Source organism: Balearica regulorum, chromosome 1, assembly GCF_011004875.1.
Source record: "Balearica regulorum gibbericeps isolate bBalReg1 chromosome 1, bBalReg1.pri, whole genome shotgun sequence".
Classification (NCBI taxonomy): Eukaryota; Metazoa; Chordata; class Aves; order Gruiformes; family Gruidae; genus Balearica; species Balearica regulorum.
The window spans coordinates 93,227,419-93,254,463 of NC_046184.1; the positions used below are offsets into that span (position 1 = coordinate 93,227,419).

The 27,045-nt window shown below is 41.1% G+C and overlaps 2 long non-coding RNA genes across 7 annotated transcripts in view; one reads left to right on the forward strand and one right to left on the reverse strand.

The window, feature by feature from the left end:
* Positions 1-27,045, forward strand: part of LOC142603881 (uncharacterized) — a 142,150-nt gene that overhangs the window by 23,078 nt on the left and 92,027 nt on the right. The window lies entirely within an intron of this gene.
* On the reverse strand, positions 240-25,566 carry LOC142603877 (uncharacterized). Of its 6 annotated transcripts, XR_012837780.1 has the most exons (5): positions 24,081-25,566; positions 23,317-23,488; positions 15,968-16,089; positions 12,258-14,241; positions 1,508-6,874 (listed from the first exon to the last, which is right to left on the reverse strand). It is a non-coding gene; the product is annotated as an uncharacterized LOC142603877 (long non-coding RNA). The 6 variants fall into 6 exon arrangements; XR_012837781.1 differs by lacking the exons at positions 12,258-14,241; positions 15,968-16,089 and adding an exon at positions 240-1,496 and having other exon boundaries at positions 6,605-6,874; positions 24,081-25,480; XR_012837783.1 differs by lacking the exons at positions 1,508-6,874; positions 12,258-14,241; positions 15,968-16,089 and adding an exon at positions 240-1,496 and having other exon boundaries at positions 24,081-25,484.

A 27,045-nucleotide genomic window follows, 5' to 3' on the forward strand; every position in this document is an offset into this window, starting at 1 on the left:
ACAGTGTTTTACACTTCTCTGAGTGTATTGTGGCTTCTCACTGAGCCTTGCTCTGGACAGAACCATATGTCCCAGTTGCTGGGGGACTGGGGATAACAGGGCAGCCCTTCCCTGCTTGTTTCCCAGCTATACTGACTCGTTCAGTTTGGCACCTGTGAGCCCCTTCACTGTGGGAGAATGTAGGCCTGTAACTAGGGAACTTGGACATGGTCTTTGTTTTATCTTTTTGCCATGTGTATGTTTTATCCTTTTGACATGTATAGGGAAAAGGGTAGAAAGAGTAAGATGTTCATATGCCTGTGTCTATCTTGTACCTTCAGCTTTCCTTGCCTGCACTGTAAATCCCTTTCATGTCATAGATTATGATGTTGGACATGCTTTTCCTGTGTATTTAAATCACTGCAAGCCTGATTCCCTCATCTACGCTGAGCTGCAATTTCCTAGCCCCAGTACAACAAATTGCTGTAAATGGCTAGAGGCAAAAGATGACCTTTTCCTTGTGTCTGAGTGCTAGAGGTGCCACAAACAGAAGGTGTTAAGATGATTCTTCTTGCAGAAAGACTTACTAGCCACTCTGTGTCTTTTAGTTAAGAAATATAAATATTCTGCACTTTTTTTCCTTGTTAGTCTAAAATAGCCTACAAAGGAAGATTTTCCAGGCACAGTGTTTATAAAACTCTGGAGAGGACTGAGTGGCACTTAAATCTTTAGATGGTTCTTGAAAGCTGATGTCTTGCACAGTCAAGGTCGATTTGAATTACACTGTATGTGACTGTAGCTGAAAATCTACGCTACATGTGCTAGGGGCAAAGATGTGGTATAATGCCTGTGTGTTCAGTCTGGGGAATTACAAATACTTTTCAGGGGCATGTGATTCCTCTCCCTCTCCTCCTTCCCCCCCCCCCCCTCCTTTTTTTTTTTAAATGGGTTGGACAGATTGTGGAACTTCCTTCTCCTGTGTAATAGAATTGCAATATAGTGATGGATGTGGAAGATGTCTTTCTCTGGGCAGTTTCTGTCATCTTGGTAGCTGGATATTAATGCAGGCTGTTCCCATGCATAGTAAATGCTCTGTGAGTGAAAACATCTGTGATGTTAATACCACATTATATACACAGGAGTGACATGACAGGTGCTAAGCTGTCCATGATGGATAAATTGTAGTCTGGATTGTTTGGTGATTATCTCCAAAAGTTGTGCTTCGTCTCATGAGAGAAAATCCTGTGCATTCTCATATAGTAAAAAGGTAATTATTAGAGTGTGTCTTCCAGCCCAGATTTTGAAGATATGCCTGTGTGCAAGAAAAGGGGGAGGGAAAGCAAATTTTTTTTCTGAAGTGACAAGTGACAACACCTCTTCTTTTTTAGTCCAGTTTCCCAGGGATGTCTTGTCCAAGTGGCCTCGCACTTTCCCAAAATAATTTCCTCTGGCTATAGACCAAACACGAGAACTTCAGGCAAAAAAAATGTTTCTTTAAAAAAAGACTCAAAGGGTATCTGTTGAGAGAGGGAAAAGATTTGCAGGCTTATCATGATAAAAATGGAATGATATATAATAATGTTTATTTATCACTTAAGGCTAATAATTATGTGTTAAAACCAAATTCTGATTTTTGTATTATCTGTTGTAGATTTTCTTCTGTCTAGTTGTCCATATACATACAGTACGTAGGGAACATCAGATAGAAAGACCACAGTGATATGTCAGACTTCTTCCCAACCAGATTCTGGCAGTGGTCTCTCCCCTTGCCATTTGCAGAACTCCTTCCCAAGGTGTCTGGTGGAAGAAGCAGCACTGTCTAGGGTTTGTTGGCCTCATTGCTGTTACTCACGTGGGAACAGCAGGTGGTCCAGTAAACAGCATAGGGTGGTGTAACCCTTTCATTCCAGTGTTTTCATCACTACTTTGGCTGTCTGTCAAAAATGTCAAATTCAAAGCCCTCGGTGGGCATAGGTTGTAGCAGTTGCTTATTCCAGAAACTACCACAATAGCTGCATCCTCAGAATGGACATGTGTTAGTAGCAAAGGTGATATTTATGATTGGGGGTTTTATTTTACAATAATGCCTAGATTCCTTGAACTAGATCAAGTGCTCTTTGTTCTTTGCCTTGTAAAAAAAAAAAGTAATACAAAACAAGCCATCCCCTGGGAAATTTAAAATCTTGACAGATTTAGTAATCTAAATATCTAAGAGCACAGCAATTGCACTCTTCTCTTTTAGAAACTTGCTACAGAATGAAATAAAACACCCACCTCCCAGCCACTATTTTCTTGCAGTTGGGGAAGGGTGAAGAGGGGAAGGATCTCATTAGACAGACAGGAAATGGAATTTATTGCTAGCTACTGATTGAAATAAGAGAGCCAGCATTTAGAGATTTCTCGTAACAAAATACTGGATGGTGATGAAGTTGCATGTCACTGGACTATGTGTAGTCCCTGTATATCAGCCATGTTAACCTTAAAAATAGGAACAAACTATCCTTTGGATCACTTGTGGAATCTCATGTGGAAGCTTTGTTTTTGAAAGATCCAGGGGTGAGCAGTGGACATAAAGTTTCTTTGCTTGGATTCTCTTTGCCTTTTAGGGTTAGATTTCCTATGACCTGTAGCTTTGCACGAATGGCATCTGTAGGCCTTTCCCACTTGTGGAGGGAAAGATAGACAAGCCTGGCTATTTTGAGAAACTGCACAAGTAAATATTCAGCAACAGCATTACAGTGTCAGACTGTTGCATGTGTAAAGTGTACATGGAAATGAGTAATGTGGTCCTCACACTTAACAATATTTTTCTCACATATATAAGCAATTAATGAAAATGATAGTGCGAATGGGGTAGAGAGGACTTAAACCTGTTGATTGCAAAGGAGATTCCATTATCTAAGAAGGGGTGTACATACATTGTGGCTTAGAGTAATTTATTCCATGTTTAAGTAAGTGTTCTATTAAAATGTATAACATGTGTGTGTCTGTCTGAGCTCCTGCCAAAAAAATTTATTACAAATCGCTCATTTTCTAATAGACACATGCTACTTTCAATTTAAATTTCCCACAGATATTATCTTTATATTCAGCAATGTCCTTATTTGGGCATAAATATCTTTTCCCTTTTTAACAAAGAAATTAAAATATTAAACAAGCCAGAGGTGGGTTTTTTTTTTTTCTCTGCCTAGGCCAGCCATATGATGTTGATAACTTGCAAGATGCATCAAAACCTCACAAAACATGGACAGCAAGTAATGCTAGTGGGATTAATTTCTATGTTTGTTGTTGGGTTTTTTGTTTTTTAAGAGGTAATGGAGTGGATCAGGGGCTGTTACTTACCTGAAAACTGATTACATACTGATGACATATTTTATGGATCTGAGTATCTTCCCTGGGGAGCTGTCAGGAGTTGTAAGGTATCAGTATGGTATTATGCTACAGGAGAACTAGCCTCAGCTGAAAGCAGCAGTAGGGCATTGGGGATTTTCTGCCAGTAAACAGGCAGAAACTGGAAGAAATGTTCTCTGTACACGTTCCCCCAGTTATGCAACAGCCTCTCCAGGAAGGGAAAATGTCTGCAGCTCATGTAATCCCTGCCATCTCTGGTGGGCTAATTTTGGTGGGTGTTGTGATGCTGGCATTTGTTCTTTTAGAACTGGAAGGAGATGCATTTAAATGATGTATTTTGAACGTGTTATTAAAAAACTTTCAAATAAATAACTAATTGTTCAGAATACCAAAAACCAGCTTGCCTGCTTTAAAAATCTCCTGGGGCCTTTGTTCATTTGTTTGAATGCCCACATTTAATTCCCCTAAGATTCATAATTATTCTATAGCATAGCAGAAAAATCATTCTAGGTGGAATTCCCCACAGATGCCTTTTTGTCTAAATCCCAGTGAAAGTCTATGGGGTTTCTGCTCCAAACCAGTTAATTTCTTTTAAAAATCCTACATAATGAAAGCAAATTATCACCTCGGTTTTACTGGGTAACATTTACAGAGCTTGCACATAAATTGTCTCTTCAGTGCAGGGGGAGGACAAAATGGTTTTAGAGATCTAGCTTGAAGTAGGGGTCATGTCAGTTACAGCAAAAGTAATTGGTATTTTTCACTTCAGTGTCTGTTGAATGAATGAAGCTGAAGATAAAGCAGTGGTGTGTATTCAGCTAAACGCTGGTAGCCATGGAGAGAAGCAGCAGCTAATTGAAATAAAAAAAAGTAATACACATGGGTCTTTTTTGTTAGACAAAACAGTTTTGTCCAAGAAAGTAAAAGACATGTGGTAACAATGAGTATAACTACATTTCATTTTTGCTGTGAGATGGGTACAGTTACAAAATACCATACAATTAACTGTTTAATCCCAGTATTAGAAATGCAACAGGGCATGGTGTGAATGAAGTAGTTTCTTTAAACACATAAATGACACATAGGAATGTAATTCTTGTTGTCTTTCAAAATTTCTCCTTCAGTGTATGCCACCACCATGTATGCTTTCTCTGGTAGCAGAGACTTTAAAATCTGCCAAAGGCATCTAACTTCTCTGACAGCTTTCCACTTCTCAGTCTGGTGCTGCAGACCCAAAGTGCCTATTCAAACCCTGGCTGTGATGCAAGAGAGCAAATATTTGCCCCATTAAACAGAACTTGGAAGAGGCAAGTGACTTGCCAAGTTATAGAGTGGAATCCTTTCATCTCAACACTCCTGAATGGCTTTTGGATCCAAATGCTGACACTTTGGTACTGCACATCTATAGAAAGGAGTAACTGAAATTGAAACAGAACTGGACAAACATCTTGGTCAGAACTTTGCTCACAAAAACTGTGAAAGAAAACATTTCATCGATATACACTAGTATAGGTAATTTTTCTGGTAAAAATAAATCCCTAAGGAAAAGTGACATAAAAATGGTAGCCTCTTATTTCTGAAGTTTTGTAAATGAAACACTTTGAAACAAAGCATTTTAGATAAACAAACAAGCAAAACAACAAAATATTTGGATGTATTTTTTCAAAACCATTGTCATTCAAAGAGCCCCTCTCATTAGACCAAAACAAAAATGAAATTAAATACATCATCCGTTTTGATTTGCTAAAAACTGAAGACATGCATTGTTTTAGATTGTCATGCTGTAACTTCTGCAATTGTGCAAAAGGTATCTGTAAAGCCTTGATCAGCAGTTCTTAGATCAGTGTGAGAGCTCACTAATACAATGATCTCTCTCTCAGGTTAATACCTCTATGATAGACTGTGTTTTCATTACTGCAATGATGCTACCTACAGTTGTTGTCTCTGGCTTGGCTGTTCAGCTATCTCTCTGAAGTTGAAGCTAATATGGCGGTTAGATGATAAATGGGAAAGGAAATAAAATAGGATTTTGATATTTTTCCTTTTTTGTTGTTTTTTAAAGGAAGCAGACAGCTATTGCAAGATTCCCACAAACCCATGTACCCTTTGAATTTTACATAAGTCCTGTTTTAAGAGCTTAAGTGCAATATGGGTTTTGCTGGTTGTTTTGCATGGAAGTCCACTTTTTTATTTTTATTTTATTGCATGCAGTACTCAGCTGTTTCTGGTAACTGAAATCAACAAAATTATCCAACCAACAAATATTTTCGGTTTAAATATGAAAGGAAAGAGAAAGCCTGGCTTTCGCATGTTGAAACATAATTTCTTCATTTTTTTTTCTTATGACAGTGTTTGATTGCATCCTTCATTATTTCCTGACAGTATTTAATTTTTTTGCTTTACCCTGTGCCTACATAAATAAAAGGAGCAAAGTAACTTTAAAATAAAACAGGCAAGACAACTGTTTAAAAAAAAAAAGAAAAAAAGAAAAAAGGAAGGGGGTGCCAAACCAAAACCCTGAATCCAAATGCACCCACACAATGAGTTTTAAGAGAGTCCAGAACCAGACCTTTAATTCTGTGGCTCTGGTTATGCTCCAGTTTGTCCATAACCCAACATCAAATATCTGGGCTCACAATTACATCTGAAGTTTTAATAGGGTAAATGGATTGATTGAAAATACTTTGTGAAGAGGTTATGAGAAAAGACTTATCTAGTAAGTGTGGCCAAGATTTAAGCCATTATTTCAGATGTGAAGCCTTTGGCAACAAGAGATCATTTTCATCAAAAAGGAAGCCCTCGTTCATTATTTTTGGTCTGAGAATAATTTGATTCTTTGTTTAATGCTACTCAGTCTACCAGCATACAAAAATTATATAAATCAATTTTTTTTCTTTAATCAAATAACATAGCACCCTAAAGGGAAGAAATTAATAACATTATTTTGCAACTATATTAAGTGTGAGATATGACCTGTTAATATGCAAAATTCATGCACACCCCCCATGCAACATCAGCCTATTTATTTCTGAGTAGGAACTGACACAGTTGGCCCAACTGACTGTAAGGCTAAGTAGCTTTGTTTGTTTATTATTGCATTGCAGCATAGTTTCCACTGGATAGCTATGCTAAACCGATGCTACTTCAATGCAGAGATGTATATACAAATGCATAGACCCACTCAGTGACTTAATTTGACTGTACATCCAAGGTTTTTAATCAAAACTTATTCACTTATCTGAGCATCAAGCCCTCCCTTCTCCCTAGTGTATACCTCTAATCATCCTGTCATGCTAGGAAGTAGTTCCTCTTTCCTGTCTTCCTTCCCATAGTACAATTACTACAGACTCTTGATTCTTCCCACACATTGTGGTGCTTGAGTCTCCCTTTCTTGGCTAGTTCTTTTAGGAAGAGAATTGTTTCTTTGCTGGGCTCTGGTGCTTGCTTCAGGGTACCATGGAAATTCAGGAGTATTCTTTGGCTTCCCAGAGATTTAATTCTGTCCTACTGCATTTGGAGGATTTGATTACAGTAAGAACCATGCCTGTGGAAAAGCAAGCAGACCTCAGAGGACATTTTTAAAAGCAGGACCACCTTTGGAACACTAAAAAACACAGGCTCTGATAGAGTGGGCACAGAGGAGAAAAGAAGGGAGCCAGAGAGATCCATGACTAATGCAGCAGTTGTCCAGACAGATCTGAATATTAGGACAGATTTTAACTATGCCATGTAGTGCCTTAACTCTGATCCCACTGAAATCAGGCTTTGTGGCTGGGGTGAGTGAGGAGGGGGAGAAGGCTTAGGCTACTACTGATTGCTTTTATATTATCCTACCTTTCAGTCCAATTCTGATCAAGTGCTGGAGTGTATTCCATGTACCCACAAATTACATTGCTGACGATAAGTTTGTGAAATAACATACATTTCCTGTGCCTTGTGTATGCCAAGTTTATGCATGTCTGCATTCAAATACAGATGAAAAATTAAATTTGTTTGGCTTGAACAGTTTTCGCTGACAGCATAACTCATTCCTCTTGAGTTCCTGGATAAGCTGTAGTTGAAACTGTTTGTTCTGCTTTTACTGCCCAGTGCCTGAAAGCTGGGGTTAGAACTGGCTTGCTTTAAATCAAAGCTGTGCTGAGACACACCGACAGCCAGGACAAAGGCTGCCTCTTTCCCAATTCTCCCAGTTCAGCCACACTTCAGAGAAAGTCTTTAGAAAAGGAATAGACTAAGTTGCAGATAATAATTGGGAATTCTTTATGACCTTCGGTAATTACATTAAAATAGGTTTTTTTGTATTATTTTTTTGTCAGATATTCGACAGTAGTCATATGTCTACATATCCTTTTTTCATGTTGGAAAACAAAATACAAAATTGATGTCTTGCAATGTTGGTAATTTCAGTGAAATCATATTGTAAGATCAGAAACTGTCAATCCCTCTTTGTTGAAAGCATATCTATTTTATCTTGACAGCTAATTTACCTCAGCACTTTTCCAGGACCAAGACAGTGTCACTCCAGTTACAGGGAGACTCCCCCCAGCTGACAGAAATGTTAGTTAGCATTGGCAATTGCACCAATACCAAATACCAGAAAGTGTGAAGCTTTTAATCCTGCCCATTGATTAGATAGGGTGACTGTCTGAGAAGGAAATGTGGACTGACTTCCAGCTTAAGAATCTGTCTTTAAAAAGTGTTCAAAGCTTTTTGCAAGCATAAATAATAAGTAAATACAGGACCAGTTCTGATTTATGGTATGATTAGTGGCATTACTCTGGAAACATGAGTTAGCCATAAAAATGTTACAAATCAATTAAGTCCATGTTCCAACCCTGTAGGCTGCTGCTAGTTAAAAAAGAAAAATTCTCATAAATGAGAATTTATTGTTACTGACATTCTGTAGCTGGATTATTCTTTCATTGTTTTTGACTAGGAAATTCTGTTTGATTAATACATGAAGGTATTTGCTTCCATATGAAGGTATTAAGCATACTTACCAACTTTTTCAGGAGTTATTAGTGCTTTGAGATGCCTCAGTTTAGGATGTACTCCAAACAGCATAGTTTTCAGAACAATCAGAAAGGTACCATATCACTTTGGGCTGTATCAAGTTGGTACGAAGTGTCAGCTGAAACTTTTGAAAGACTGGGCAGTGTAGTAGACAGAAGCACAATTTTTATATTCCAGAATTTGTACTATGAGTGTACTAAACCAGATTCTTTGCAGCCTCAAATCCTACATCTTCTATGCTTACTTATTCCTACAGAATACTTACTTTTTATGACTTGCTGCTTCCAGTGTACTGAATGCAAACTTCTTCTTTGATATTGCAAATTTTCCAAGATACCAAAGTGATGTGAGAGAAACATCATCTGTATGTTTTGCCAAACAGATTGGCTTTGGCTACCCACATAAATTTTCTGGATCTTTTGATCAAATCCTCCACCCTGTTGCAAATTCGGAATTCATGCCAAATATAGCATCCAGCAGTGAGATAAATCTGAATCCTTTCATGTGGGCTACAGCAGGTTTTGTTATTCTTATTTGTGATAAATCTTCTGTATATATTGTTATCAAAGCTGGTCAAATAATTTATTCCTCAAATAATTTGAAAATACTGTTGTTGCTTTTTAATTCAACCAACTCAACATGTGTTCTCTGAAAACTCTCTTACCAATACTGATTACAAGTACTACTGCTTTTCATTTTGTAATTATTTGCAAATACATATTTCTAGCTTTTGTTATTATCGAAATTTTTAATTGTTGGGAAAATGATATTTTTACTGGAAAATGACATCTGGATATTGGAAAACAGAAAGCAGACAGGGCTCGCCCACTGAGGTCAGTGGGACTCTTTCCGAAATTTCCATTCAGTGTGTCTGACAGAAATGGGCTTAACTGCATCATGCTGCTTCAGTCAAGATATTTCCAAAAACATTGTTGGGGAAATATTGTTGCTGATGGTTTTCATCAGGAATACTGGGTACAGCCAGATTACCTGTTACTTAAGAAAGCTTAATTCAAAAAGAAACAGGTGTAAAAAAAGTGCTCAGATTGTCCAGGGCTGGAAGGATTCCCTAAGGGAGAATAAGAAAGCTTAACCAGCATGATTAGGCAAAACAAAAAGAGGGCTATGATTGTAGTCTATAAATATATTAGAAAAAAGAAGTGCTATTTAAGCTAAGAGAAATGCTGACACAAGAACAGATGTGTAACTGTGTACAGTTATTCTGGATTTTAGAATGTTTCTAATTCTAAAAGAAATGAGAATGACTACTTTCCACTAAGAGTACCAGAGCAAAAAACACCAAAAAAACCTGAACCCCCAAACCAAAAAACTAATTGATTATAAGCAGAGCCTGAGCAGCATATGAAAAAGATTATATGGCATGGTTGCCTGCAAAAACAAGGGACTGAACTCAGTGACCCAAGAGTCCCTTCCAATCTGCTGTTCTTAATTAGATATATGAGTGTCATGGGAGCTCTTCTAGCCTCCAGCCTGTTCCTGCAAGAGGATCCTTTTATTTATGTAACTTCCCACTGAAATCCCTGCAAATCTGCAGATCCCCACTGACATGTAGGTGATATGGATTCTTGGATCAAATTCCAGGGAGGGTTCATGATCCCAGAAGAAAATTCTATATCTGGCTTCTGTTTTCCTTCTTGGTTTTGCATGCAGCTTCTGTTTCAGTTCCCTAAACTCCCTTCTCTTCATTGTTTCATTTTCCCTGTGAAGATAACTTTTCTTCTTGAAGAATCATTTAAATGCTAATAAATCATACATTTATAATTAAAATTCATATAACTGGAAATACTTTTACATGCAGAATGGCTGTTGCCAAGGCCTGAGTGCCCTTGTCACTGAAATTAGTGCACGTGGAGCATTCAGTAGTTTTCCTGTCCCTAGAACTAACACTGTATCTTTCATTACCACAGGGAACTACAGGCTGGTCAGTCTCACCTCTGTGCCTGGCAAGATCATGGAGCAGACCCTCCTGGAGACTATGCTCAGGCACATGGAAAATAAGGAGGTGATTGGTGACAGCCAACACGGCTTCACTAGGGGCAAATCGTGCCTGACAAATTTGGTGGCCTTCTATGATGGGGTTACAGCGTTGGTGGACAAGGGAAGGGCAACTGAAATCATCTACCTGGACTTGTGCAAGGCATTTGACACTGTCCTGCATGACATCCTTGTCTCTAAATTGGAGAGACATGGATTCAATGGATGGACCGCTCAGTGGATAAGGAATGGGCTGAATGGTCGCACTCAGAGAGTTGTGGTCAACAGCTCAATGTGCACATGGAGAACAGTGACAAGTGGCATTCCTCAGAGGTCGGTACTGGGACTTGCACTGTTTAACATCCTTGTCAGCGACACGGACAGCTGGATGGAGTGCACCCTCAGCAAGTTTACCAACAACACCAAGCTGTGTGGTGTTGTCAACACACTGGAGGGAAGGGATGCCATCCAGAGGGACCTTGACAGGCTTGAGAGGTGGGCCTGTGCGAACCGCATGAAGTTCAACAAGGCCAAGTGCAAGGTCCTGCACGTGGGTCAGCACGATCCCAAGCACGACTACAGGCTGGGTGAGGAATGGATTGAAAGCAGCCCTGAGAAGAAGAAAGACTTGGGGGTATTGACTGATGAGAAGCTCACACTGAGCCGGCAGTGTGCGCTTGCAGCCCAGAAAGCCAACCGTGTCGTGGGCTGCATCCAAAGAGGTGTGACCAGCAGGTCGAGGGAGGTGATCCTGCCCCTCTACTCTGCTCTGGTGAGACCCCACCTGGAGTACTGCGTCCAGCTCTGGGAGCCCCAGTACAGGAGAGACATGGAGCTGTTGGAGCGAGTCCAGAGGAGGGCCACAAAGCTGATCAGAGGGCTGGAGCACCTCTCCTGTGAGGACAGGCTGAGAGAGTTGGGATTGTTCAGCCTGGAGAAAAGGTGGCTCTGGGAACATCTAATTGTGTCTTCCCAGTACCTGAAGGGGCCTACAGGAAAGCTGGTGAGGGACTGTTTATGAGGGAGTGTAGTGACAGGACAAGGGGTAATGGGTTTAAGCTGAAGGAGGGTCGATTTAGATTAGATGTTAGGAACAAATTCTTTACTGTGAGGGTGGTGAGGCACTGGAACAGGTTGCCCAGAGAGGTTGTGGAAGCCCCATCCCTGGAAGTGTTCAAGACCAGGCTGGATGGGGCTTTGGGCAACGTGGTCTAGTGGAGGGTGTCCCTGCCAGAGAAGGGGGGTTGGAGCCAGATGATCTTTAAGTTCTCTTCCAACCCAAACCATTCCATGATTCTATGATTCTATGAGGTCAGGTCTTGTGCCATCAAACTTTTAAACACATACTTCTCATAGGATCAGTGGGTAAATGTTAAGGTAGCCTAAGCTTCCAGTATCTGTGGGGAAAAAAATTGCAGTGGGACCCTCTGAAAACAAAGTTCTTGATCTGGTAGCATCATAGACAATTGCACAGATTTTTCATGCCCTTTATGGTGCTCCATAATGCAGTAGTTTTTGGGACTGGATCCTTATCTTACCACTTGTGATCAATTTAAAATACTCACTGAAGTCTTTCCTTTACACAGGATAATCTGGCCATTTCTGCCTCTGTTGCTTCACCTATAAATTAGTGCAATGTGGTGAGAACTGAACAGATCTGCAAGGGATGTCTTGAGTCTCTGATAGAAAGGCCTACTTGTAAATTATTATGATAAAGATCTTTCCTAGAAATTAAAGATTGTGTTGGAAGATCTTACTTGCTATGATGATAGATGGGAATGGAATGATTCCCACTAATTTGGGATGGCTGGTAACAAAGCCTGACAACTTGAGTTATTGCTTTCAGTTGTTCAGTGACTCTCTAGCACGCCGTTTTCCCAGGGAAGTTCACCAATGACAATAACCCTAGCAGTTCTTACTGTTTACTGTCTTGCTTTATGAAAGCCACAACCTCCAAAACTTCTGAAGCAATCCCAGGACCATTTGCTCATACCAGCAGCCATACCAGGTTTGACTGCTAGGCACCCTCTGCCGAGCGGGCAGTACCAGGGCCTGAAAGGAATACAAGCCAGCATTAAATACTGCATAAAGATGACTGAAATTTTCTTCTCTCTTCATCCTGAGAGGGAAGGATTGGGTTCTGGCATTTTTCTTTGGCAATGTTTTATCTCTGACTTTGTACTGCAAATAGTGTATTTCTTCATATCCTGGACACTGTAATCAACAATCTTAGAATTTTATTACACCTTTAAAAATACATTATTGAAGAAAACCTCTGCCTTTGACAGGATTTGTGCTATTGTTAAAAGGTTGTTAAATTCAATCCCAATTATTAAACCAATGAAAAATTCATAATACCACTATTCCACTCTGCACTGCAGAATGTAGCTGAGTATCTTGTCTCTGGGGGTGTAAGGCACAACCACTAATCTGTGACAAGAACAGACCAGGAACAAGCTTGCAAGAAAAAAGCTGCAGCTCTCATCCAGCACAGGACAAGAGGTCTCTTTGGCCATAGGTTTGCAAACCTCTGCAAATGCCTCTCTGCTCAGAACCTTATAGCCTGTGAATGGCAAAGAGAGAAATTTTATCCAAAGTGAGTCAGCCTGGAACTCCTGCTGCCTGTTAGCTGTAAAGTGGAAGCTGAGTTGTCTTTCATTATCATGTGGCATCTGACATGCTGCTCTTCTACTTGACCTTTTTCCTCAATATTGTCCATACAGATGACAACTTGCTATTTCTCAGTACATTATAAGCAGCAGCAAGTGACTTAAATTTAGGTGGTTAAATACTTTAGAAATGCAAACTGTCTTCATAAATATTAGATCGCTTTTGTTTGTGCAGAGAACATGGGCAAAGGCAAGGCTGTCTAGCTGAGAGAGGTGTCAGGCCAGCCTCCTTGCTTTATGTTGTTCATGCTCTTATTTGCCATTTAAAATGCTCTATAATCTATATTGCTGTTTCTTTATCTTCATGAGACTGTTGGGAGATTTAAGTAGCTAAACTTTTTTAATAGCTTAGGGAAATGGAAAATACAGTATATGCATTAAATACTGTCATTTGGTCCAGAGGATATTTCCGTGGATATTTTGGGCTATTTGATTTTCTTTTATTTTGTCTTTATAGGTATATACTAGCTCTGCCTTGGTCCCTTTGCCAGTGCAAGTAATTTTGAATTTCACTGAACAATTTTCTGCTTTGTTTCTTCACATTTAAGGTAGCAAGTGTTTTGTGTCTGTGGGAGTCCTGGATTCAAAAATGTGCTGGCTTTTTTTCTCTTCCTGTTGACTGCAGGATATATTCATTGAAATGAAGTTTTGGAGGAATTCAAATCTGCTCATATAAGGAAATGCATCCAAAGCCATAATGGAAACATATAAAGCATAACCATTTGCCAAAGAAATGAAATCTGTTGTCTTGGAAGGCACTTTGAGTTTACTTCTTTTGGTCTTAGAGTTTACTTCTCGCAGAGGTCACAAAGCTTTATTATTTGATGGAATTGGGTGATTCTGAGATATTTTGATTTTGATAATTTGAAATGAGCAGTTAAAATCATTAGCTGCACTTTCATCTCTTAGGTTGGTACCCTAGGCAGTCTTAGGTTGACATCCCTATGGGACGAAATTGCAACTCTGCTCCTTTTGCTTTCTTTGTCATCTCATTTTCATTACATTGCTTGTAGGATGTCCAACCTATCTAAAACACTTTGAGGAGGTTAGTAACTTTGATTACAAAGCACTCAGTAAGCAAGAAGTCAACTTTACCTCAGCATCCTTACGTTCTTACATAGGGGCTCAACATTATAGAGGTTAAAAGAGTCTGAATATCCATGTAGAACCATCTTGAGTCTCAAGTTGAAGGCAAAGGGAGACCATCAGGGGTGTTCTCTGCCTGTATTATTTCCTTTTTGGGAAAAAGCCTATTCATTTAATCTGTGAGTTATTCAAGCAGCCTACAAACATATTGATAGATCCTGAACATCTTTGATTGCTACTTTTTCTCTTGAGCTGAGGCCAAATTTATTTGCCAGTTAACACTTTGATTTTATGACTCACCTTATGAACAGTACAAAATAAAGGGTGGGTATTTAAAATAATTTCCCATAATTTGTACAGGTAGCATAATCTTCTGAGAATGTTGCAAAATGTTAATTCCAATTTAAGCTGGTAAACCTATTAGACAAAGATTGTTACCCCTATTTCACTGCTATGGCAAGCCACACCAAGGAGAATGTACAACTACCTGTTCAGTTCCAAACTTTTCAGACTGGTATTCAGAAGCACTGAAAAGTAACAACTCCAGTTAAAGTTAGTATTAACAGTAATGTACACCTTATGCTTAGCAGTCCCAAAATTTCAGAAAGATTTACATTCTGGCTATCCCTATGTTTGGGTCTCAAAGCAAGCCATTTTACATTGCCTCGTAATCCAAAGGGCTGAGTACCTGCCCTTTGAGGATCCATGCTCTGTCTCTTGGTGGTAATGAACACAGGGACTAAGATGTCTCAATGTGGGACCCCCAAAATGAATGAACACATTTTGGGAAAAAGAAAGACATTAAATGACTTACATCAGGGCTCATGGTAATTATGGTTAGAATTAAGATAGCAAATCAGGAAATTGTCACTCCTTATATTGCGATTGCCATTAATTCCTTTCCCAACATGAAGCTAAATAGAATCTCTGCCAGCAATGGCTTTCATAGGTACATATTTTGTATCTGAAGCTGATAGCATGTGTTTAAAGCATGTCAGAAATCTGTTGTCTGATCTGCCTTCTCTGTATGATCCAAAACATGTTGGCAATATTCTTCTGGTTAGGTATGTTAAAACAAATATGATGCTGACCAAAACCAGAATTCTGTACTTAGAAACATGCCGGCAATATTCTTCAGGTTAGGTATGTTAAAACAAATATGATGCTGACCAAAACCAGAATTCTGTACTTAGAATCAAATAAAAAGAAGTCAAAGATCCCATGTAAGAACAGACTTTCAGCTGTTGATCTATTTTGCTTTGCAGCCATTATGCCATCACTTCTGGGAGACTAGGTAGGAAATGGTCTATCAAATAGTAGTACCAGAAAAAGTACCAGAGTACTGCACAGAGATTTATAAGAATTGCTGATAAGATCTTTGATGGGAGAAAGAATATTCTTTTTTTTTTTTTTTTTTTTTTGATGACTTGCTTTATACCGTTCTGTATTTTTCCTGAGAGGCAAACACACACACACCCTCCAAATTATGGCAGACACAGCATGATTTTTGAAGGGCGTATGGATTTCAGACTGGGACAAGCAGAATGAGGTTGGGCCAGTCTGCACCCACTGGGGTAGATATATATATAAGTATGTATATGTTTGTGTTATGTAAGGATGAAAGTCTTCGCAAATATTCTTGTATGCATCTTCCACTGCATAAATAATTTTGGCAGCTTTGTTGAATAAATTGGGATTGACTTCATATATACAGTCCTTGAACACTTTTCAAATGTTTTCATATAAATCTCTTCGATTTCACAGCCTGTTTATGATGATCTCTTACGAAGCCATTTGGCTCTAGTGAAAGTTTCACTCAGTGTCTGTAGACATACCATATCTCTTCAGTATTAGAGAACAGCAGTAAGACTTACCAGCAGCACTACTGCAGCTTATGCAAATGAAGTATCCTTTATACCATCACACTGTTACTAAGGATAAGGGTGCATCTTTTCTTCAAACTGGAGAAAAATTGCAGGAATTTGATGAAATGGATCTGTACAAAGGAAATCTGCATATGATATATCACTACATCAGATGTTTTACTGTATGTGATTTTAAACTGAATGCCATTTTCCTGCATGTGTGAGTTTGTTGCAGCTGTCATTTAAAATTCTTTTATAGATGGAAGACTGCAGACAGCTGTATGTACCTTGGCTAAAACATGTCTGCTTTAGCATCATCTCATAGGGCCTCAGATTTTCCCAAACTTCTGCTGTTAGTGGCTAGGTGGAAAAGGAAAACATTTTTTCTTCTCTGCTTAGCTATGAATCAATTTGATAAGGTTCAGCTCAAGTAACCTAATCACTTTTGGGAATGAAAGAAAATAAATTTTCCATTATTAAAGAAAAAGTTTGCAGTCATAGAATCATAGAATTATAGAATCATAGAATGGTTAGGGTTGGAAGGGACCTCAAAGATCATCTAGTTCCAACCCCCCTACTGTGGGCAGGGGCACCCTCCACTAGACCACGTTGCCCAAAGCCTCATCCAACCTGGTCTTAAACACTTCCAGGGATGGAAAGTCTTTTTGAACAGCTGTATTGCTGAGGTGGGTGTGGGTAGAATGTTGAAGTCTGGTGGGAAAGTTGCCAGACAGGGCTTTGTGTGTCTGAAAGTGCTTAGAAAAAAATAGCTCTGAAGTATTTTTTTTTGGGGGGGGGCGGGTGGTGTGGTGTGGTGTGGGTGGTGTGGTGGCTAAAGAAGAATATTCTGAATAGATTATTTGCCTCATAAGTGAAATGCTGTCACTTTGGCATGATACAAGTCTGTGAACAGTGCAAAGCTAACCTGCCTTTGAGGGAACAACAGAGGCTGTTCTCTTTCTGGACTCAAGATGCCTTCAGGAGGAGCCTATCACATAAAGAGAGCTCCACAGAAACTCTCCTTCACCCCATTGTTGCACATAGGACTTACAGTCCAAGAGCCTGCTCTCTGCCCTTTTTATGGTAGGGTAAGCTTCCATGAAAAGAATTAGGAAACTGCTGTTGTACTTTCCTTATTTGGAGACAAAAATGCTTTTTACCCTTTGGCTGAGCCCTAGGAGAGACAGTTCTTCCTCCCCATCGTCATCCTACAGAATGAGTAGGAACATAGAAACAAGGATTAATACTCCTTCCAAGGTTATTCTCAGGATTTTATGACAATCAGGAATGACTATAACATGTTATGGCATTAAATTTTTGCCTCTGCACCTCTATAGCACAGCGTATCACCTATTGAACCTTTACTATGTCTTCATGTAGCATTTACCTGTCCTCTGTTGGCCTTCCCCCTTGTCACCCATTGAGAGTGACATAAAATCTTCCAGAGGAACATATATGGTGATGCTCCTCTGAGCTTTCTAGTAACTTGGGATAGCAAAGACACTCCAAACTTGAGGGGGTTGAGGAGGTGGCTGCTTAATACCAGAGTTATTTCTATTACATTTCACGCAACTTAAAAATTTTAGTTATGATGCATAAACCAGTGAACCGATGTGTTTCTGGGTCCTTCTAGGATCAATTTTTTGAAGCCATACACTTATGTTTGTAAGATTGATTCTCTTGGACTCCAGAACTTTAATCTCAAGAGACATCTGTATTAAAGTAATTCAATATCAGAGTCAGAGCTTGTTTACATGGGGAAATTGACCAGCATTGCTACAACAGAATAGCTTTGCTTCAGTGTAACTCCCCCATGTGGATGTCGTGCTCTGGAATAAAACTGACTTCATTTTGAAATAATTACTCTTACTAATTGTTCCAGAATAGAAAGTCCACAGGAGGGAGTTATGCAGAAATAGCTATAACAGAATAGTTACAGCTCAGCTGATTAAATTCACTGGGTAGGAATGACTTGTGCAAGGGTGACACAAGATTTACAAGGGTAAAAATGCAGTAGTTAGTCAGCTCTGCTCGTCAACAAACTGGGTTGCTAGTGTTAGCTGTTTCTCCTATACAAGGTTTGTAGTTTCCACAGTGCTCTGGGAAACTGCAGCAATTTTGCGTTGATAGTTTTCTCCAAGTAACTCAATAAATTTAATATAAAATACACCTTTGTCTCTTCCCTCCCCTTCCCCCATTTCTTTTCACTTTCTAAATCAAATTTATTTTTGAACATAGAATTCTTGGGTGAAAAATAAAGTGCTTTTTTTTTGCTTTCTCACTGTGTTCCCTGACCTGCTGGTATTTGTCAGTTCACTGACCCTTCATGCCTCTCATTACCTCTGAGTTAAAGAATACCTTCGTGAAAGATCTGTTCACCCTAGTCACTGTATGGTCAGCCTTTACCACTAAAAGTCTGGTTTTTTGGTTGTTTTTCCTGGCTGGAAAAAAACCCAGAGATGCTAAATAAAAGTAAAATTGTCCCATAAATCCTGCAGTTACAAAACATATTTTGTGACTCTTCAGAAATCTTAAAGAATTGAGGTTTTGTGCAGTTTTCTGCAAGTTTTTCTGTAAAGGTGGGAGTTGTATGTTTTAGTCCTAGCTCTGCTAAAGAATCAGTATGTGGCCTTAGTGGAATCTCTTATGTGTCACCATTTGCTCTCTATGCACATAGACATGCTACAGTCATGCTATAAGGCACGTCTTACAGTTGAAACCATCAGGTAACAGATGCCATGCCACTGCAAGGGCTAAACATTACTTTTTATTGCTAAACTTGCAAGTTCGTAAAGCAGTCATTCAGGGAGGTAGCTTAAAAATGGGAGTAAAGGTGCAGAAACTCTGATAACCTCTCTGTGATATGTTGTGGGCAGTAATGAGCTTACTCTTCCAGTTCTTCAAGCCAGTTCAAATTTAGGTAGTTGCATTGCCCTAGAGATGAGCCTGAGTTAATATGCCTCATTTTCCAAGATGGCGCACTGTCCTAACATAGTCACTCATGGTGTGCAATAACCTGGCTACCTCTAGGAGTGCTGGCACAGAAGGCTTGCTGCCAGCCAGAATATACAGTGTAGACATTAAATATAAAGGTTCCTGGGTGAGGATTGCAAGGAATTTTAGATAGTCACCCTCACTGAACCTTTTAATTGGGTTTTCAACTTGTAGAAGAGTACTCCTAGCCAGTGTATTGGGAAGGAAGAAGTGAGTGGAGAAGAGGTCTGAAAGTGAAGGAAAAGTTTAACTACAGTTAAAATCAAAGTTAACCCAGTAAAATGAGGTCAGCTGGCTCGCTGTTCTGAGTATAGCAACATGGATATTTCAAAATAGTGATGACTGCTAGTACAGAGTAAAAGAACCTGCACTAAATCTAGTGAGAGAGAGTCTGTAGTGAAAAGGACAGAACACATCAAGGGTGAATGAAGTTCTCATGGAATCACAGAAAACCAGCTTTCCCTTCCCTCAGGAAATAACCTGTCGCTCTACCTGTGTTTCCAATGAACAGAAACATCAGTGGAATCCTCTCCACTCTGCAACAGTCCTTTACATTATGAAATATTGCTGTTCCTCCTCCATTTGGTTTTCTCTTCACTGGGGAAAACAGTTTCAGCTTACTCAGGTTTGCCTCATAGGTTTTGCTGTGTAGATTTCCACTTGTTCTTGTTGCTCTCTTCCAGACTGTTTCCAGCAAGTTCATACCTCATTCATGCACTGCACTTGCGGCTTTATCTGTACTTCACCTAGAGGCTGAAGGGCTACTTCATGTATTTTACATACTTTATGTATTCTGGTATGGTTTTTATTTGCACTAGTTTTAATGTGAGAAAGAGAAGTGGATGCTTTTGCAAATAAACCAAACTTATTCATTCAAATTCAGACTAAGACTCAGAATGAAAGGGGGGAAATGGGCTAGACCTGGGCTGCTACTGAGCCTAACAGGAGCTGGGAATAAGGAGTCATTTCCTCCCACAGAAGCAATGTTAGGAGGAGAACCAGGAAAATGACAAGAGAAGTAGCAACAAAGTAAAAATGAGATTCTTTCAGTTAAAGGCAACAGAAAGGTCAAGCAGTTTTAGATTTAAAAGGCTGTGCCTTCCTGTTCAAGCTACAGTTGTCTCCTCTAACATGAGGCCGATATGTGTCATACAACTGTTAATTCAGATGGAGTGTTTCTAATTTGGGTTAGGAGTTTGTCCTGGTTTTGGCTGAGATGATAGAGTTAATTTTCTTCCTGGCAGCTGGTATAGTGCTGTGTTTTGGATTTAGGATGAGAATAATGTTGATAACACACTGATGTTTTATTTGTTGTCATGCAGTCAAGGACTTCTCAGCTTCTCATACTGCCTTGCCAAAGAGAAGGTGAGGGATGCCCAAGAAGCTGGGAGGGGACACAGCCAGGACAGCTGACCCAAACTGGCCAAAGGGATATTCCATACCATATGACGTCATGCTCCATATATAATCTAGGGGGAGTTGGCAGGAGGCACCATGACTTGGAACTGGCTGGACATTGGTCAGTGGGTGGTGAGCAATTGTGCTGTGCATCACTTGTTTTGTATTTTCTTTTATCATCATAATGATTATTATTATTCTCTTCCTTTTCTGTCCTATTAAACTCTTTTTATCTCAATGCAAGAGGTTTACTTTTTTTCTGATTCCCTCCCCCATCCCACTGGGTGGTGGGAGTAGAGTGAGTGAACAGTTGTGTGGTTGTTTTAGCTGCCGGCCGGGTTAAAGCACAGCAGAGGTAATAGAGGCGTGCAGGCCCCATCTCCATCTAGAGAGTGACTGTACCATGACTGCTTGTATTCAGATCAGGCTAACTGGAGGCAATCTCTCTAAAGTATCACCATTTAACTGTACAATGATTAATAAACTTGTTTTGTGTGGCTTGATGTGGAAAGATGCAGAAAGTAGAACGAGGATTAAAGAGGGAGCTGAAGAAGATCAAGGGAACCAAGCAGTCAAAAGGACTTACTTTTCTGTTATGGAAGATATATTCACTTTGTCATCACTTACATGTTTGCCTTTTAGCTGAAAAGGGGCCCCTGTATTACCCATGTTGCAACTTTAGCAAAGCTCTTCAAATGTTATGCTACTGGGTCATTGTGGGTACTTTTGTCCAGCACACTCTTTCCAAGAGTTTACTGTGGCAGCATATTTTGCTGCTTTCCTTCAAAACAGTGTCTCAGCAAATATGAAAAAAGTATTAAAAATTAAAAGCTATGGACATAGCTCAGGTAGAGCAGAGAAATCTCTTAATATGGCCGCCAAGTGCTGATCTGTAACAACTGAGGCTTTGAGCACTGAAAACTTTTAATGCCCTTACTTCTAAGCTAGTGCAATGCCTCTGTGGGAAGTGAACTCTTAAATCTGCACTTAATTCTGACAAGTTGAACTGAGGCATTGAAAAGATTTTTGTAAAGAAGGATGTCAGACAGATCTGTTTCTTTGCCCTGGTTATTGAGTTACTGAATTATGAAATTAGTAGTCTATGTGTCCAGTGATATGATACTTTTCAGACACTGGATAATTACCTCTGCAGAAAGAGCAGAGCAGAACATCATCCCTGTGCACCCGTGTGTCCTCATTTACCCGTGTGTAGAAGACTAAAGCTGTTACCAGTACAGTGAAGCCCACTAAAATGGGTCACAGCACTGCTGACTGCCCTGTTTCCAACACATGGCATTGCAGCACCGAATAATTCCCTGAGGGAATATTTACTTGAGATTGATTAGTTGGTAACTGCAACTGTTAAACCAATATGCATTAAACTGAGAGACAGGATGTTCATTAAAAAGAAGAATGTTTATTCTGTATCAAAAGGAATTGTAAATCAGACCAACTGCTCTTGTACTAGACTCCTACAGCTGCTGTGCTGGAAGTGCGGGGATTCAGTGGGAGGAATTTTTGAACAGCACTCATGTGATCAGAACAGTCTCCAAGGTCCTGTCCTGACGTGCTGCACTGCAGTTGTTTCAGTAGCAGCAACTCATGTTAAAAGGTGTCTGGATATTAAGATAAGGACGGTGGGCACACTATTCATCTGCATCTCCATGGACACAGATCACGGCTGAAATAGGGAGGATCCCTGGCTTTTTTTTCCCACCGCTTCCTGTGCAACTCAAAAAGCAGTCAGCCCTGTGCTTCCTCAGGCCTCTCACCCCTCAGCTTGCTATCTTCTCTAAGTATCCCAGTCCAACATGATAGCCTGGGACATCTGATTGGGTAGTTACAAACTAGGTTGCAATTGTGCCCAATTAAAAGCTCCAATGTGAAGCTGTCCTCAGAGGGCTGCAAGATCTGATCAAGGGGGTAAAGATTAGTTTTTCTATCCTCTTAGCTTGGCATGTGAAGCTGTTTCTTGAAGAATTTAAACTATGTAATTGAGGCTTTTTGTTTTGTTTTGTATTTTTCTTGAAACAGGACTAATATGGAAATTTAAAGATCTAAGTGGTCCCTTCTGAAAGTTCCTAACATTGCTATCAGTATCATTCCTTTTTATAAACAGAACTGTTACAGTTCTAAGAAATAAAGTATTCAAAGAATGCACTCATAAAAGATTACGCATACAATGGAATTTTTTAGCCTCAATGGGAACAGAAGGCTTTGTGAGACGTGTTTGTGTGCAATGAACATAATGTTTAAATCAATTTTTAAGCTGTTGCTAATGAAATGCCACCCTTTGAATAAGGGGCTGCAAGGCATGCATCTTACAGACGCACAACATATCAATTCCTGCCCAGCATATCAAGGCTCTAGGGGTTTAGAGTGTGAAACAACTGTTCGAAAGGAGCCATGCTAGAAGGGGAGAGGAGCAGGGAAACAGCCTGCAACAGAAACGCAGCTTGGAGTGATATGAGATTTATTCCCTTAGCTCATGTTTTCCGTAGTTTCATCATATGATTTGGCAATTCTGCAGAGCTGGTGTTAAATACATCATGTGGGAGTGCGACAGGGATACTTCTGAGCCTTGGATGAGTGACAAACCTCACAGAAAAGTAGTTACATGACAGTTCCTACCCGTTCCACTTTTGTAGTCCAACTTTTGTTTCTGTTGTGGTCTCCAGTCTGTTCCTCCAATCACGTAACTGATACAACCACATCTGCAGGGGTTTCCTTTAGGGGCATGGCTGGTGACACTGCCCCTACTTAGATTTTTCAATGAATGGGGAGGTTGGGGGCATCCTTCAGCTGCATCCTCCCTTCACACATATTATCTGCTGCTAGAAGTCCTCCAGGTAGATACCCTTCACAACTCAACCCTCGCATTGCCCAAGCTTAGCAATACAGAAATACAGTTTAGGATGAATTGATCATTCTGAAGGTTTCAGTGAATGGTTCAGATGGGCACGTACCTTCCACCCTATGAGTTGCTTCCAAATAATTTCCTCAGAGAGCTGTGAAAGTTTGTTTCTTGAGTCTGCTCAAGACTGGTTCATTGCTAGACAATATGGGTTCTTGGTCTCGACTGGATACAATACCTTGCCATCGCAAACGTTCTCTTGTACACATATTTGTTCCTACAAACTGTCATGAATTACAAGCAAAATGAGACACACACACACAAAAGCCACTAAGTAAATTTGGTAGTTCTTTATTCAATGTTTAGGTCGACTATTGCACAATAGTTGCCCAGAACTACATGGAGCTGAGTATCTCTGGTATGAATTTATCTCTGGAATTTCCACTGGTTAGCAGAGTTTGTTACATACTCATTTCAGCAAGGATAACTCACTGGAAAATAAGCCACTGGGAAATATTGCATCTAGCAAGACCTTTCTTTGATCGTTTTTTTTTTTTGATGGTGTTTTTGTTTAACTGTCATTGGATCTGGTGAGCACATTCAGATTGGGGAGACCAAAAAAAAAAAAAAAGCATAGAGAGCAAGTGAGAAGTTCCTGGAATGTTACAAGTTGCTGTGTCACTGGGAATGGCAAGGCTGGCAGGCAGAAAGCTCCTCACTCCAAAGCTGACACTACACTGGGAAAATCTGATACCGATTAGGTAGTGAATTGACTGAAATCATAACTTTGAAGTAAACATACAGTTGCAGACAAATAAACCAGATTACTGTCTAATTACAGTTTACAGATGCCACTTGTCATGAAGCAAAGATTACCTTGTATGCATTAAAAAGAGAGAAATTATTTCATTCTTCTATCAGCAGCAAAGCTAGAGTTGTCCTGAATCCTCAGAGAAAGCAAAGCCTGGTTCGCATGCTGTCCTGTGCACCACATTTCCCAAAGAATGCTGTCTTCTGGCACATACAGCTCATTTACCCTGCAAATTTATGTGGTGTTTAAAACAAGATGCATTGTCCTTAGAAAGAGCAGCAAAGCCTAAACTGTGAGAATAAAAAACCTCTACCCTCATCCTTCACACATGGACTTACGTCATTATCAGGATTGCATAAGCAAAGTGTGTCTTTTTCTAGTCTTCCTTTTCCTCTCCCTTAGAACTGTGCTGAGAGTTTTTCAAAAGGGGGGAAAAAAACCAACCCAAAACTTAAGGGAGGTGTTGAGGGAGTCTAATTCGTATTGACGACTTCTAAGCTTTCCTTACCCACCCCTCAAAGGCCTGACCAGGGCAAGAATTAGCCTTAAAATGTACTCATTTCTGGCTGGATTGATGGTTTAGGGCCTGATTCCCAGACCCACTGAACTAAGCTGACAGGCTTTCTTTAATTGATCCAGATAAATGATTTCACTAAAGAAGGTTACCTCTCCTGACAGTTTAGGTATTCTTAGTTACAACTATGTTGCATGGTAAGCAATAATTTTTGCTTCACGACAGACAAAAGTAATATTAAAAAGATTAAAACATTACTCATTCCAGTCAAAGTTGAACATGGGGGAAAAAAGAGAGGAGATAAAGCCATAATCCATGCAAACATACCTGCAGGTTTCTGTAAAATTAGAACATGGGACCCATCCTCTTGTTACGAGTGCAAACTGAATAGATCCAATAAGCCTGTAGAGTTCCTGCGGTGTAAACAAGTGTAGTCACTTGGTCAAGTGTTGCTCCTCATCCCCCCTCCACACAAGTGCTAGTAGCTGTTTCAGTGACCAAAAGACAAATGTTCTGGTTTTTAACCCAAAAGTGCATTTTTTTGCCTAATGTTTTTAAAACCACAACTGAGTTGCAATGTTTTTGGGGTTTATCTGCATAGTGATGGTAGCTGCACCCAAACTGTGAGCCACAGGCGCTGGTGACAGCTCAGACTGGCAGCCATTTTAATGCGTGGCGGTGGCTCGGGCACCCATCCCACGCTAGCACGTCTGAGCCGCTTCCAGAGCAGCGCACGTCCAGGCATCTGGAAACGCAGGCAGAACAAATTCACATTTGTCTGCACCTGAGTGCGTAAACATCCCCTCCGATGCTCTAGTAGCCTCAAAATCTTCTGGTTTCAGTGGAGCATAGCAGCTCACCATGAGAAGTTTGCAACTGCTTTTAGGGGAATCAAAGCACGCTGACTTAATTTTCACTTAGCATCAACTACAGGCAGGCTCCCTGACTTATTAACAGCGCTTGGCCGCAAAGGGCTGTAAAAAAGAGGCTGCGGAGTTCCGATACTGATGCTGTGGAGTTAACTATTGCCTTTGAGTAAGAACCTTTGGTTTCTCTAGATGCAGTAGTACAGCATCTGTTTCGATGCAACAAAGTACCATTTTGGAGCCGAGGAGTCACCCTGGAAGGCCTGGCTAGTCTCACAATCGTTGGCATGTCAGCAGCTCACAAATCTCCGGTGCCACCCAGCACAGCTTGGGTCACTGGTGGGGTTCAGGCAGACTTTCACACAGGCAGTTTCATGCCTGTCCTCCGCAACTGCACAGGCATGGCGGGGGGGGGAGGGGGGGGGGGGGAGAATCGCCTGGGGCTATGTAAATGAGGCAGGTTTAATTTGTTCCATCCCCTATTTTTTTACAAGTATTTGGTCACACGGGAAAAGTTGCCTTTCGTACACGTGGGAGGCATTTACGTAAACAGCCCCGCCTGCTACCGAAGCAGGCCCGTCCGAAACAACGCGAAGAAAGGCGAAGGGTGAAAGTACCTTCTCATGCAAAAGGCGGTGAAACGGGGCCAAAGAATGCGGGGTGACATTCTGAAAGCTCCGCCGGCCGGGGGGGCGGGCGGGGAGGACGGACGGGGACGTGCCGGAGGCGGCGCTGGCCGCCCGGCTCCACCGCGGCGCGTGATTGCGCCGGCCCCGGGCACCGCGCGCCGCGCCAGGTGCGGCCCCCGCGGCCGCCCCGCGCACGTGCGGCCGCCGTGTCGCACGTGCGGCCCCCCGCGGCGCCCCGCGCTCACGAGCCAGGCGGCAGCGCCGCCCCGCCAGGTGGCGCCCTCCGCCTCCCGCAGGCGGCGCGGCGCGGCGGGGGGGGGAGCCGGGCGGCGGCGGAGGGGTCTCGGCTGCCGGCGACGGACGCTGCCTTCCCCCGGCCGGAGCCGGGGCAGGTCGGGCTGGCCGCGCGTTCGTGTGGCGAGGCGCTGGCACCAGCCCTTCCACAAGCGTCCGCGACGTGCCGGGGGGGCATGCCCTGGGGTAGAGGCACCTGGCGGGTGGCGAGGGAGCCGCGGGCCCAGCCTCCCGCGTCGCCTTCGCCCGGCCGGTGAGTCCGGCCCTGGGGGAGGATGCGCCGAGGAGGATTATGTGCCCTGGGGTAAATTGTTCCGTGTCTAGACACATTCATAATATGAGGGAGATGGAGAAAATTACTGAAGGAGCTATTCACCGTGATTACGTCCAATCTCTTAGCACCCTTACTGATTTAAAGTCCTGTGGGACAGTCGTAGGGGCTTGCAGAGAGACAGAAGGAGGGGGCTGCCTTTTGCTCTAGCTGTGTCATAGGAGCTGGTGACTAGAGCTGCAGAAGTAAAATTTTCAGCTAAAGAAAGCATGGCCCTGTCATTCAGAAAGAGATGCACTGCGGAAATATGAATGTTTTAACAAAGCTTTTTCCTGGGAAACCTTTGAAGATGGGGGAAGAGTGACTCCATATGAGGACCGGAGGATGGGAAATCAAGTTCAGATCCTTGTTCTGTCTGAATTAAGTCTTTGCTCAGAATCATAGCAGAGGCACAAA